At 54.8% G+C, this 14432-nt stretch overlaps 1 long non-coding RNA gene across 13 annotated transcripts in view; it reads right to left on the reverse strand.

Annotated features, from left to right (window-relative positions):
* Window positions 1-14432, reverse strand: part of LOC106509952 — a 220853-nt gene that overhangs the window by 78661 nt on the left and 127760 nt on the right. For 12 of the 13 annotated variants that reach the window (XR_002343093.1, XR_002343095.1, XR_002343088.1 and 9 more), the window contains one exon: window positions 956-1076. This is a non-coding gene — a long non-coding RNA (uncharacterized LOC106509952). Of the gene's footprint in view, window positions 1-955; window positions 1077-5402; window positions 6741-14432 lie in introns of those variants that run through there. The other variant, XR_002343099.1, reaches the window with a different exon arrangement.

The following is a 14432-nucleotide window of genomic DNA, read 5'->3' on the forward strand; positions in this document are numbered from 1 at the left end:
AACAGGCTCACCAGCCGGGGGTCGGGGGGACCGGGGACAACGCAAATGACCTCCTATCGGCCTGCCCTCAACTGCGGGCTACGGTCCAGAGGGGGGAGCCATCGGCTCTGCGAGGGGCGAGGTGCTGCACACAGCCAGGAAGGTGAGTCACAGGCCATTTCCCAGGCGGACTTGGTGGCCGGTGCACGGCAGTCTGAGGTCTTGGAAACAGTCTGCTGCACGGCAGGCCCTCTAAATGGGGTCCTGAATGAATTAAAAGGGAAAAAAAGGGACCTTCGTCCGTTCTGGAGCACTTCCTCCTCCACGAGAGGCAGCCTGCGAAACCCTTTTCTCCACTATCACACTCAGCGCCCACAACATCCTCCCGGGCACTCACAGCATCCCGACTTTATAAATGAGGAAACAGACTTGGGGGAGGCTGAGTGAGGCGAGCAGCAAGACCAGGAAAACGGGTTGGCCTGAAGCCGGCAGCTGTAACCTCTTCCCCTTGACCCCGGGGCAGCCTGAGACTGGAAGCTGGAACAGGAAGCACAGGGAGGCGAGGTGAGAGGAAGAGATGGCAGCCGGATGCCCCCCCAAGGCCTGCAGACTTGATCTCATCATCCCACCAACCCCCGTCCTCTCCCCGGGGCAGGCTCCCCGCGCCTCAGCAGAACCGCTGCGGCACCCTCTCCTCTGCCAAGAGGCAAGGCACAGGTGTCCCGCTTAGGAGAGGGACGGCTCCTTCCTCAGCCAGGGACAGAGGGAGAGCGCCCCCGCACAAGGGGCAGGGGACCCGGCGCCGAAAACCGGGACCTGTGGAGCAGGGCGAGGCTACTGGAGGGCAGCTTCCCAAGCACAGGAAGCCAGGCCGGCCGAGCAGTCAAAAACCACAACCCAAGCTGTGTTGCCAGAGATCACCGAGTCCAGTCGCCACGTCTGGTCCCAAAAGGCTCAAGAGGAGAGCATCCCTTACCTTGGTTCATCAAAGCCCACGATATTCCAGCTTTCGTTCGGGGCAGGACAGTTTTCAAGTCCTTCTGGAGTTCTGAACGGATCTGCTTTTTTTCAGATTACACCACAGCCATCACAGGAAGCTAGAAATACACAAGACAAGGGGATCGTTAGCGTCAGTATGCACAGGAATGGATTCGATAATGACCACTTCATTCTTTCACAAAATAAGAAGTGCATATTCACTACACACTAAATGAGAAGCATCAGAAGAGCGGGCATTAGTTGAGGAACTATTATCTGTCAAGCACTGCACTGGACATCTGAACACATTAAGGCCATCTGATCCTAGGAGATCCTCTGAGATCAGAAGTCACATAAACAGCCAGGCCACAGCAGACGGTCACGTTTTCGCGGCTCCCAAGCCCCCACCCACCGGCCACAGTCCCCTTCCCTGCTGAGGCTTTTTCATCCATCTGATTCCAGGAATTCTGGGTAGAGAGGGATGAGAAACATTACCCAACAACTTCATTCTGAGAACGGCCAGTCCCTGGAAGCCCAACCCATTCCGCAGACGGTGGGGGGCGGGCATGAAGCACGGACACTGCATCTGATTAACCAGGTTGTGAGCTTTATCTGCGCTCAACACTGTCCTGCAGTTGCAAGTGATCAATGGACATCACGCATCACCCAGGAAACCAGAGATTCTTATCCTAAGTGCTGAGGGAGACGGTGGACATGAAGAGGCCAAAAGGGCGGGGCAGTGTGGAGAATGCAACCCAGGAGCCGCCTCCCCTTTAGCAGCTCCAGAAGTTCCTTCTAAGACCCCCGGAAGCTGGGCTGAATGCTCTGCTGGGTTGGCTCAGACCCGACCCCCTCCTCTCCTTCAAGGGCAGTGCGGCACCCACAGAAAGTCACACTGTGACATATACAGCGGGTGATTCTTCCCCCTTCCAGACTCCCTGCCCCCCTAAACTCCCAGCATCTTGGCTGCCAGGTTGTCAAGGAGACAGACTCAGTGAGCAGACTCAGAAGAACGAAGGCCAGCAAGTGCTGAGGGGCAATTTGCCCTCCTGTCTGGGAAGAGCCGGGGCAGCACCCAGAGGCTCTCCACACCTATCGAGGAGGCAGGCGGCTTGGATCCACGGCCACCCATCCCCTCTCTCCTCCAGGAAGAATCTGGGAGTTCCCGTCGTGTCAGTGGTTAATGAATCTAAGAACGATGAGGTTGCGTGTTCGATCCCTGGCCTTGCTCAATGGGTTAAGTATCTGGCGTTGCCGAGAGCTGTGGTGTAGGCTGCAGACGCGGCTCGGATCCTGTGTTGCTGTGGCTCTGGTGTAGGCCGGTGGCTACAGCTCTGATTCGACCCCTAGCCTGAGAACCTCCATATGCCACAGGAGTGACCCAAGAAATGGCAAAAAGACAAAAAAAAAAGAGAGAGAATCTGGCTCTAGTTTGCCTCTCTGAGATGGGCCCCCTCCACCCCCCCGGTTGTCACACCGCTCACCTGAATGTGTGCCCATCAGGGACAGACCTACAAGGCCTTGCAAGCCCCAGAGAGTTCCCGTCTCCTCCCACTCAGCGTGTCAGAGTCCCCAGACAGGCCCCACGTGGGGAAAGACGCAGCTCTCGGCACAGCCATGCTCCCCACTGCCACGGGCAGCCTCCCACGCTCCTCAGGCATTTTGACCAGGAAAGCACTTTTTGCCTCATTGTCCAAATGCATTCGCTTCATTACCCAAAAAAGGCAGTGGCCCAGCTTCCTGGTGGACTGCAGGCTCCTGTCAGGCTGCCCGGGTTGGTGGCCCAGTCCTAAGACTGCAAAAGCCCTTTCAGGAGCCTGAGAGAGTGACTTCAGCTCTCTGAGCCTCAGTTTCTCACCTTCGAGTTGGTTCTTAGTGGTAAGAGAGCATATACTTATTTATTTATTTATCGGTCTTTTTAGGGCTACACCCACCGCATATGGAGGTTCCTGGGCTAGAGGTCGAATCAGAGCTGCAGCTACCGGCCTCCACCACAGCCACAGCAATGTGGGATCCGAGCCACATCTGTGACCTACACCACAGCTTGTGGCAAGGCCAGATCCTTAACCCACTGAACGAGGCCAGGGATCGAACCTGTGTTCTCATGGATCCAGTTGGGGTGGTGACCCGCTGTGCCACGAAAGGAGCTCCCTAAGTGAGCCTCTTTGCAGAGCTCAGCACTTGGCCTGGCATGTTAGGAACCACTCAAAAACCTCAGGCATCACCAACACCAGGCATCACTTAAGCAAGTGCCCGCGCTATAATTTCTCAGTCTCTTCCAGCAAGGGGGAAAAGCAAGGTCTCCCCCCTTCCTGTCTCCCCACCATGACCTGTTCGGGGTAGGGGCTCAGGACACAGGACTAAGGGGACGGATGAAGCCCCAAAGGCAGAGGTTTGAGGCCTGGCTCTGACTCTCACCTGTCAGCATCTTCATCTGGGCAACGGAATGGATAATGACACTCAGCCTCTCTCCCAGGCGAGCTGCCAGGATTAAGGAGATGGTGAAGGCAGAAGGCACTCTGTAAACGTCAGGGTACCAGGGACGTGTAATCAATGGTGCCACTTGGGAGCACTCAGAATCAGGACGCCCAAGACGCAGATGGGGCCCAAACCCTAACCCCTTGGCCCGGCTCTTCCTTGCTCTGCCAGTAAGAGCGGCTACCTTCCCAGTCGGGCCAGGGACCACTCCGATGTACACAGAACGCTCAGCACAATGTCTGGCTCAGGGCAAATGCTTAACACCTTGCCATTCTCAGGATGGAATCGTTGTCAATATTCCTATTGCCTGGCGGGCAGACGGACAGTCCTGGATCTGAATCCCAACTCCGTCACTTCCCGGGAATGTGACCAGGGCCCAGTCACTTGACCTCCCTATGCCACCGTTTTGTCTACGAAAGGTGGACCAGCCACATGGTACCGCCAAGGATTACAGGACGCGCAGCAAAGCAGGGGGCACAGCATGGACTTTCCAGAATGAAGGCCTCAGCCCGAACCGAGGGCCCCAAACTGGCCTGGATGCTCCAAAAATGTCAAGGTCAAGGACAACGAGGGCACTGCTCTGGGATAAAGGGAGGCTAAGGAGGCAGGGCCATTGAACGCAGCGATGGTGATCCGGAATCAGGAAAAAAAATTGTCCAAAGAACACGATGGGGACGACGGACGAAACTGCCTGGCCTGTGGATGAGATGGTACAACTGTAGCAACGCCAACTGTCCTGAGCTTGATGATTACACTGTGGTTGGGCCAGAGAATGTCCTTCTTCTTAGGAAACACACTGACGATTTAGGGGTAAAGGGCAATGTCTGCAATTTACTCTGAAACGGTTCAGAAAAAACAAGTGTGTGTGTGTGTGTCGTGTGTGTGCGCGCATGCTGGGAGTGGAGACTGAATTAACAGTTGGCGGATCTGGGTGTAGAGCAGTTCTTGGATCATCCTTGTCCTCTGTTCCACAGCTTTGAAATCACAGCCAAGTAAACAATGACCCAGAGGTGGGGAGCAGGACGGCAGTAACAGGTCTCAAGGCCCAGGACGGCCCATCCAGGCAGGCCCGAAACATAAGCCTCGCTCACAAAACCCAGTCACCTGGTGTAGAAATGTTATGATTTAGTGTGCAGAACTACTGCAAAGGGAATTCCTGTTGTGGCTCAGTTGGCTGGTTCGAGCCCTGGCCCTGCTCAGTGGGTTAAGGATCCGGTGTTGCTGTGAGCTGTGGTGTAGGTCGCAGACACGGCTTGGATCCCACGTTGCTGTGGCTTTGGCTGTGGCTGTGGCTGTGGCATAGGTCGGCAGCTGCAGCTCTGATTCAACCCCTAGCCTGGGAACCTCCAACTGCCGCAGGTGCAGCCCTAAAAAGGAAAAAAATACTACAAAGGGTAACACTGAAATTTAACTTGAACTCCCTCCCCACCGGCCAAGACAAAGGAAGATGGATGGATGGCTACTCCCATCCCCATGTCCCAGGGCAGGGCGTGGAGGGCCCACATCCTGACTCTCCAGCGGGGAGCCAGGGAGGGGTGCACCCTGGAGGAGGGCAGAGGTGCCGTGGGCCGCTGTGGCCAAGGCTGGCTTTCGCTACGTGCCAGGCAGTGCTATGAGAGCTGCCTGCATCTTGAGTCATTTGATCTCCCCAAGAAACTTGCAGGCAAATTCTACAGTTACTCTCCTTCGGGACTGCAGGAAGCGGAGGCGCTTGGGTTGAGGGGTGGGGATCTGCCTGGGTTTTAATCTGCAGCATAAGGAAGCTGGGACTTGAGCCCAGGCTGCATCCTCAGGGTACCCACAGGCAGAAGGGAACCAGGCACTGCAGGCCAGCAGAGCCAAGCCGAGGCCCCAGGCCCTGTAAGGCTGAGCTTGCAATGTCGCAGGCAGCTGCAGGGGGCTGAGACCCCAGGCCCCTTGTGCTGTGCCCTCCCACCAGGTCACAGCACCCAGTTGATGCTCCCTACCTGTTGGGAGATCCAGTCACAGAAACACATCTTTTTCAAGGAGTTTCAATGCAACACAGACGATCTCAGGGAGACCCAACCAACGGGGGACATCTGTGCCATTGAGGAGGAGACAAGGGGGTTTGGGGACAGAATGGGTAGGGGTTTTCATTGAAACCTCTCCTACCCCTTCGGTGTTTTTGTCTTGTGAATAACTCATCTCTTCAAAAAGGTTTGCTTGTTGTTTTTCATACAAAAAGAGGTCGACCCAGTTCCTGTGTGAGGCTGCTCTGGGTGTGGGCCACTCTGTGCTCACAAGGCTGTGTCCCCTACACAGCTCTCACCTCCTCCTGTTTCCTCAGGTGAAGGGACCAGAATGAGTAAAGACCCAGAGGGAGCAGCAGCACCCATCAGACCGGAGGGCGTGAAGACCTGAGCACCAAGAGATCTGCGAACAGGTCCCTGGGAGTCCAGAGCTGCTGTGAATGCTGGGTGGGGACTCCACCTAAAGTCACCCTCTCCCAGCTAGCTAACTCTGGTGCCAGGGTTGGGGCAGTGCTCTCTGCCCTGCGACCACCCAGGAGGCAGCTGGGGACTCTCAGGATTCCCATTTTATAGCCCAGGAAGCAAAGGCTCGTGATGCTTTGCAATGGAGGGTCCCCAGGAGGGGAGGGTTTGGTGCAGAGCACAGAAGTCTAGCTCCAGAAAGGGGGCATCTAACTCTCCCCTTCCCCCAGGAGGGCAAGCAAGGACCCACTCCGGTCCCATGAAGAAAGGATTTGGAGTCAGAGATTCCTAAGTTCCCAGCCAAGCCTTCCCCATGCCTCCCCAGCCCCCCAAAAAGCTGCAAGTACGGGTCAGACAGCATTTGGCAGCGTGCCTTGTGTGTAGACAGATAAAGATAATATCTGTGAAAATGCTTTGTAAACTGTAAAGTGCCATGCAAATCCTCCCATCACAACAGAGGGTGCTGGGGCGGCCAGGCAAGGAAGAGGCTTCTGGAAGGGCAGCCTTCTTGGGCCACTTTCCCTGAAGCCCAGGAACATTCCACCTCCTGACCTTGCACCCCAAACTCCCCTTTTCAAACCTGCACTTGCATCCAACCTGCTCTTAGGAACATCCTCCCACCTCCCCCTCCCAGCCCAGGAGGGTAAAATTATTAAGTCAACCTCAAGGTAAATAGTTTTCAATTCTCCAACCCCCCCAAACCTTCCTTCCTGCCGGCACACTTGGGTCTTGTCACCCAGAACATCAAAGCTATCGCTTTCGGTAACAGCCTCTCGGATGGCTTGGGTGACATATGTAGATAAAAACAACCCGCCGCACGCCAGGCTGCGAAGCACATTTTGGTGGCCCCGTGGGAAGGTGGGTGAGCTCGGAAGAGATGGGGCGCTGTACTGGCCAAGGTGGGCAGGGAGGCCCGCGGCCGCCCCTCCCTCCCAGCCCAAGCCCCCCCGGGGACCCTGGAAGCCCATCCCCACGCAGGGCCCCTCGTGAAGGAAGGGGCTGGATGGCACCATCTCTTAAGTGGTGTTAAGATCTGCAATTCACTGATTCCATCTCGTCCTCTCTGCTCAGTCTCTACTTCCTGAACCGTATGATTTACATACAGGGGGGAAAAAAGTGACGACGTGGTTGCTTATACGCTGGGCTGTAGTTTTTGGTGACTCACAAAGGAGAAAATACATGTTTCCACTCAGCTCTAAAGAGTGGTCCCTCCACCTCCAATTACTCAAAAGTCACTGGGCCAATGGGACCCCGGGGGAAGTTCCAGGCTCCTGGGAGTTCAGACGTCAGGGGACGTAAGTTTAGCTGGGAATTTCCAGGGCTGGACAGGTGCACCAACAGGTGGGCTGGATGGAGAGTCCCCGTCCTCCCTGAGAAAAACACCCCTCACCCCTTCACCCCCCATCGCAGTAAGTCAGCTTCTAGGGAGCCAAGGAAAGCCTGTGTCCAAGACGGGGGCCAGGGCCCACCTTCCAGGAAGTCACAGCCCCAGAAAGACTGTCACCTCTTCCAGGAAGCCGATGATGAACCACCGCCCACCCCAAACCCCCTAGATTATAAACTCCCTAAGCGCAGTAATGGTGCCTGGCATGTAATAGATGCGAAAAAAGATCACTGCTAAAATAGTAAATATTCGCTGGATGACTTCATCATGCTGCCTCCATAAAGTTTAAGTCATTCCATCTCCCTCCTGACCGGGTACCTGTAGGTACCGGGGATAAGCAGACCTCGATCCATCCAGCCATCATCCAAGCACCTGCTGATCGTACCAGCAGAGGGGACCTTCGGCTGTTGACCCTCTTTGCAGACTGTCCTGGCTGAGAAGACATTTCTTTGCCCAAGGTGGCATACGATGACTGATCACACAGTGGCCGGTTGATCCTCCTCTCAATTCTGGACAGTTCTGGAGGCTGTTCTAGCTCCACGGCCCCCCACCTGGGGGTGGGGGGGGCTGAGGCCTTGGTTAGTCATCGTCACAGCTCGACTTCTCCCGCTGCCCCATCTTGATTTCCTCCCCCTCAGCTTCACATCTGCCGCTGCCAAAGGCACCCCCTAATAAACACCCCACCTACCAACCTCAATCTCAGCATCCGCTTCCCAGGCGACACAAGCTACAGCAAGACGGTTCTTCTGATGGATGCTCAGGCCCTGTGTCACCAGGATGAAGGCTTTAGGACCAGGACAAGGAGACAGACCTCCCTAGCTGGGTACCTTAGTGACAAGGATGCTGAGACTAGGCTCAAGGCTACGCTCAGTGAACCTGTAGTTGTTTCAATGTATGATGAGTCCCAGGTCATGATCTTTATCTGTGCTCCCCCAGCAGCCAGTATAGGAAAGGGGCTCTGTTGAATGATTCAGTGATGACTGGCTGGGTAAGTGGAGAAACAGACATGTTTGGTTAACAAGAAAGTCACACCTAAAGCAGTTGGTCAACAAATGACAGACCAGGAATTGACACAGGTTAAATTATGGAATCTGTAATTTCTCAAGAAACAGTAACGGTGAAGATGACAAGTAAGCCACACACGGAGAAGTCCCTGGAGAAGGTGGCCCGTGATCAGCAGTTGGAAAGAAGTGAGAGGATGGAGGGAGGCATATGAAACAAGAGAAATGAGACATCAGCACTGGCACCATGAGCTCTCACTGCTTGTTAGGAGCCAGGACAGGGCTGCCGTGACAGCCCAGGACAGTGGCTGGGGGGGTGGGGGTGGGGAAGCTTCCATAAGCATAGCAGCCATCACCATGAATGTGGGCTGTGATGTTCCCATTACCAGCGAGGCAGCACTGATGAAAGGTCCTGAACAAAGCACTGCCATTCGGAGACTTAATCCTCCAGTGACAGGAAGCCATTGAAGCCGTGAAACAGAGGGCTAGGTGACAGCTGGTAACCTAAGCTTCAGAACTGGTGCCAGGTTTCTCAAATCACCCATCCGTTAGGTTGGGGACAGTGGCTTGGTATGTCTAGTCTGCTGTGCTCCCTAGCAGATGGGGACGTGGGAGGGACCAAGAGGCCCCATTCTGAGAAGGCAGCCTCGGGGGCAGACCCAACACAGCAGAACCTCAGACTCCAGCCTCAGTCTCCCTAAGAAATGTACTGGGGGCCATCCTCACCCAGGCTCCCCCGAGACCCACTGAGGGTGATGCCCGAGAAAACAGAGAGGGGTGCCAAGAGATGTGGGGAATAAGTGGGAACAAGGGTAAGCGGTGAGGACAACAGGAAAAGGACAGCGTTTACCTAGGAAAATTACGAAACGAGCAATGTCCCAGAGGCTATTTGTTAAGTGGTACCCTGTATGCTATTAGAAAACACAGACGACTTTGGCCTATGGCTCATCCCTGATCAAAAAGGCATCAAAAAGGCTAAATGCTGCGGCCAGCACAGGGGGCAGGCAGAGGGGAGCCCACCTCCAGGGTCCCTGGGATGCTGAGAGTCAGGCTGGAGGCACAGGTCGCAAGGAGGCAGTAAAGCTCAGAGTTCAGGGAGTAAAGTGCAATGATGAGCGACCCGGGCTGGAACTGTGGCTCCGCCACTTCCTTCCTGCAGGGCCGGGGCCAGGAGGAGCCCACTCCCAGCGCCTCAGGCCTCGTCTGTGACCAGCCTTCCAGGGCGCCCAGAGGAGCCCAAGAGCACCTCTGCAAGGTGAGGGACACTCAGCTCACCCCCCAAAGCGATGCTAGTGTTATTTAGTCATCGGCCACAGGCCTACGTCAGCACAGTAGTGCTGTCTTTCTGCTTGCACCCCACAAATCGAGTCTCTTGTGATGCCTCTCCTGGGGGCTGGATGGATTTGAGATGGGGGCAGCATGGGGACAGAGTTGACCCCAACAGCTCCGCTTTAACAGTTACCCACAGAAGCCTGCACACAGATGTCAGCTGTGCCGCCCGGGTCTGAGAGCTTCAAGGAATGGTGACAGCTATGAACATCCATCCCTCTCACTTTACCACAGAAAACAATGAAGCTTCGAGAACCTTCGAGGGCCTCATCTAAATTCACAGGGCAGGTCTGCGGTGGGGAAGGGAGGGTGCAGCTGGAGTCCTTGGGACACACCCCCGCCCGACACCCTGCTCTGTGAGTTCAAAGGCTGGAGTCTGAGTACATTCCTGTGGGGCTCACCTCGTGGGGTCATCCAAGCAGCACGTGACTTCTCCCCGGGTAGGGAGGACAGCAGAAGCGCTGGACTGGCCACTGTGGAAATGCTCTCAAGTGACCACAGGTCAACAGTCCACCCAAGAATCAGCAGAAGGAAGGAAACCCTGGCATCGGAGAGCAGGTCAATCCTAAGGAAGTCACTGGGTACGGCCACTCATCTCCGGCCGCCCCAGTGCTGGGCGCCAGTGGGCTTTCCCCATGGATCACGAATCCTGAAACAGCCACATGGTCCCCAAGTGACAGAGGGGCTCAGGGAGCTTCCTCAACACACAGCCGGGTGTGAGTGCGTGCTGCATGGCGTGCCTCGTCTTCTCAGCCATATCTTCCCAACAAAGCCCTTTCTCAAGTTCCCTGGCTCTCTTTTCCCACACTCTGGTTTTTAAGAGCATTCGGTCTGTATGACCGAGACACGAGGTGCCCAGCATGGCAGGCGTACGGGCAACAGCAACACCACCGTCAGAAAGGCTATGGCAGGAGCTCCTACTGTGCTCAGCAGGTTAAGGACCGGACATGGTGTCCATGAGGATGCAGGTTCAATCCCTGGCCTCAGTCAGGGGGTTAAGGACCAAGCATTGCCTCAAGCTGTGGTGTAGGCCGCAGATGCGGCTCGGACCCCGAGTTGCCGTAGCTGTGGTGTAGGCCTCAGCTGCAGCTCTGATTTGAGCCCTAGCCTGGGAACTTCCAAAGGCTGTAGGTACAGCCCTAAAAAGAAAAATTTTTTAAAAGGGAAGAAATGCTATGGAAGGGAGTTCTGCTCCAGAGAAGGACCGGAGGAGATGTGCTTGGAGGTTTCTTTTCACTCAAAGATTCTCGGAGTCTAAACTGCAATTCCAATTCCCATCCAATTACTCTGCGAGCGCGCGTGCGCGCATGTGCGCGCGCACACACACACACACACACACACACACACACACACACACCCGCCCCTGAGTTAAATGTAGGCATTCATACAGATGCAAAGACGTAAGCTTTGCTCTTCCTTAGGGATAACAAGGCTCTTTAAAATCCATCCTGGCATCTCCCAACCAGCCCCAGCCTTCCCGGGGCAAGGAAGTTTCCAGCAGGAGCGTCACACGAGGACTCCAGGCACCCGAAGGGCAGGCGGGCAGAGCTAAGCCAACCCCACAGGATGTGGTGAGGCAAGGCAGTAAGAGAAAATCAGAGAAAGCTATCTAGAAACGCAAACGGCACCACAAATAAAGCGACTGAACAGGAAACACAGGGACTTTTCTTCATTTCTTTTTTTTTTCAAAGCTAAGAAGCCCAAAAATAGTTGAAAGACATGTCGCAGAGCTTTCCGAAGACAAATCCTGCCTTGTTCAGAAGACAAATCTGGGGGTACAAGTATTAAGTCTGAAGTCGTGGAGACTCCAAGGGCCAGTTCAGATGGCCTGCAGAACTCCACAACACGCAGGAGGAGCAGGCGCTTTCGAGCCCAGCCTCCAAACCCGGGAACCTGTGTTCCAGCCCCTTGGCAGTTCACACAAAGGCTCGATTCTGAGGCTCGCTCGGTTTAAGTAAAGGCTGCGTTGCAACTGGCTCAACGTGAAGGCGTCCACGTGGAAAGTAATGAATTTGGCTGGATGGGCAGCCAACATCAGCATTGCCCAAGAGAGTTAGTAAACAAGCAGATGAAATAAAGAAATAGCCTCATTAAGGGTAAGAAAAAAAAGTATAAATGTAACAAGAGACCGTTTTGCATCTATTGAATCATAATTTTTTTAAGCTAATAATAGCTGGTGTTGATGAGGCTGTGGTGAAACAGGCAAGTCCACATGTTGATGGTGGCAGTGTCAATTGAGAGTAATTTGGCCATACGGGGCGAGAGTCATAAAACTGTGCCTTTTGACTCAATAATCCTTCTGCTGAGAATCTGTCCAAAGGATTTTCCAAGAAGAGAAAAGCCATACGCGCAGAGCTGCTCAGAGCACCCTTAAGTATTATTATGGCCCGTTACTAGGAGCCTGCATTTTCAACACCAGAGAGCTGGTTTAGAAGATTTATCAACTTGATGAACCTCTTTAAAATTGATCATTAGGGCGTTCCCGTTGTGGCTCAGCAAGCTAAGAACCCAACTAGTATCCATGAGAATGTGAGTTCAATTCCTGGCCCCGCTCAGTGGATTAAGAATCCGGTGTTGCCCTGGGCTGCGGTGCAGGTCGCAGACGCAGCTCAGATCCCACGTTGCTGTGTCTGTGGTGTAGGCCAGCAGCTGCAGCTCCAATTCGACACCTAGCCTGGGAACTTCCATATGCTCCAGGTGTGGACCTTAAAAAAAAAAAAAAAAAAATCATTAGTAAGGTGCTTGAACAAAATGCAAAAATGCTTAGGGCATAATGTCAGATTACAGAATATTCCCTACACCCATGCCCATATCAAATCATAAGTTAATGTATGGATAGACAGATCAGCTACCTGGAAACAATCTGTCTGGTCAAGGGGAAGGTGGTTACTGATTTTATGTACTCATCCATTTCACTCTTTGGCATCACAGCGCTGTTTACACAACTGGCGGCAACGATATGGGCGGTGATGATTTTTATTAGTGAATCTTCAATAGCGTATAGAAAAGGAGTGAGCCCTAGAAACCACACTCGGGGTATGAGAAATGGTCAAAGCCAGAGGCATCTGAGGATCTACTCAAAGAAACGTGACGTCTCAGCAGAAGATGGAAAATGTGGGCGCTGCTGGGGCTGCGCATCAGCAAGGCCAGCCTTCCAGGCCCCCGTGGAGCATCCGGCAGGCGGTATCTGATCTTCTCAGCTTCCTCCTCCCGGCCACACCCCCAGTCCCCAAACAGGAATAGCGACCTCCGGACCTGTGCATATGTAAATGTCCCCCTTCCTAAAACACCAAGCTCTGCTCAGAGGCCTAGACATCATTTAAATACTGAATTCCCTCCAAGAGGTGCTTCTCAAAAAGGCAACTGAGACCAGTTTCTACACGTGGTGCTTGAGGTCATACTGAACTTTCGTTTTCTGTGGGGTGGGACCCAGCTGGGATTTCCAGAGCGTGCAGCAGCATCGGGGAACAGTGGCCCCCACTCAGAGTCCGCAGCGATCAAGTGAGGGGTTAGCACTTCGATGTTACAGGGGGACAGTCCCGACTCCACCCCTACCAGCCCTGGTACCTTGGGACAGGTTATCTCACCCTCGTGACCTCAGTTTCTGCATCCATAAAATGGGGATTTTTCCAGAGCCTTCCTGGCAAGGAGCAGGGGGTGAGGGGGAGCACTGTGAGGATTGAGAGAAATACAGGCACTTAGCAGCTGCGGGCGCTCACTGAATCCTGGCTCTCGCCATCACTCTCGGTCCAAGACTCCTTATCCAGTAGATTCATCTGAGGTCTTTGCACCACGTACGCCCATGGGGCGAGGGCAGGCATACTAGTCAACGACCAAATGCAGCCCAACCCGGCCGACATTCGGATCACATGGTTGCTTCCCAAAAGCCCAGATGCCCCCTCCCAGTGCATTACATCCGATTCTCTGCGGGTGGGGACCTGGCACAGCTAGGGCTTTTTTCGAGCTGAATCCATTGTGCCACTGAACTGGGGCACACCTAACTTGGGCAAGAGCAACAAGTGATCTGTCCCCCAAACCCCCAAGCCCAGGAGAGCTGGCTGGCGGCAAAAGCCTTTATTTCTTTAGGCAGCAGCTCCTTCTGGAAGCGTCAGGCACTGAGTTACTGGCAGAGGACAAGGGGTTCCCCACTCTCTGCCCTCCTGCTCGGCCCTGTGACTTCCTGTAAGGCAGTGAAGTGGGCCAGCGGGAGCAACCTGCCCCACAGAGGCCACCGGGAAACACCTGACCAACTCGGGCAGTGACACGGGCAGGCCAGGACTGAACACAAATCCCCGGGCTGTCCCTGCTCCACCGCAGCCTCCTTCTCATCCTCTGCAGACCGACGCCCTGCGAGGCCTGGGCGCGGTGACAACAGGCGGGCCTCGGGCAGGTGCACTGATTTCAGAGGGGGCACATGTAAAGCGTGGGGGATCACACCTGGGAACCTCAGACCCTTACCCGTGAAATGGGTAGAACCTTCCCTGCAGGCGGCTGGGACTATGCCCAGGGCCAGGCCCAGGAGAGGTTTTCAACCAATGCAGGGGAGCTGCGGTTGGTGCAAAATGCCACCAAGGGAGGTTCGGGGGCCACTCTTCCTGTGCGAAACACAAGCCCTCCTCCCCTGCACGCAGCCTTCCAGGCCTGGACCCGGCGGTGCAGCAAGAGCTGCTGGAGGATCTGCAGGGCTGCCGGGGGCCAGATCTGTGCTCTCCTGTAGGGATTGGCACCTCGGGAAGGGAAGGGCCCCGCGGTGCTCAGCCTGGCTTGGCCTGATGGAAGCAGGGCTTGCCAGGCCCTCTTTAACACTCTGGCCTGCCTGGAGGGCTCGGG

Source organism: Sus scrofa, chromosome 4 (assembly GCF_000003025.6).
Source record: "Sus scrofa isolate TJ Tabasco breed Duroc chromosome 4, Sscrofa11.1, whole genome shotgun sequence".
In the NCBI taxonomy this organism is placed as follows: domain Eukaryota; kingdom Metazoa; phylum Chordata; class Mammalia; order Artiodactyla; family Suidae; genus Sus; species Sus scrofa.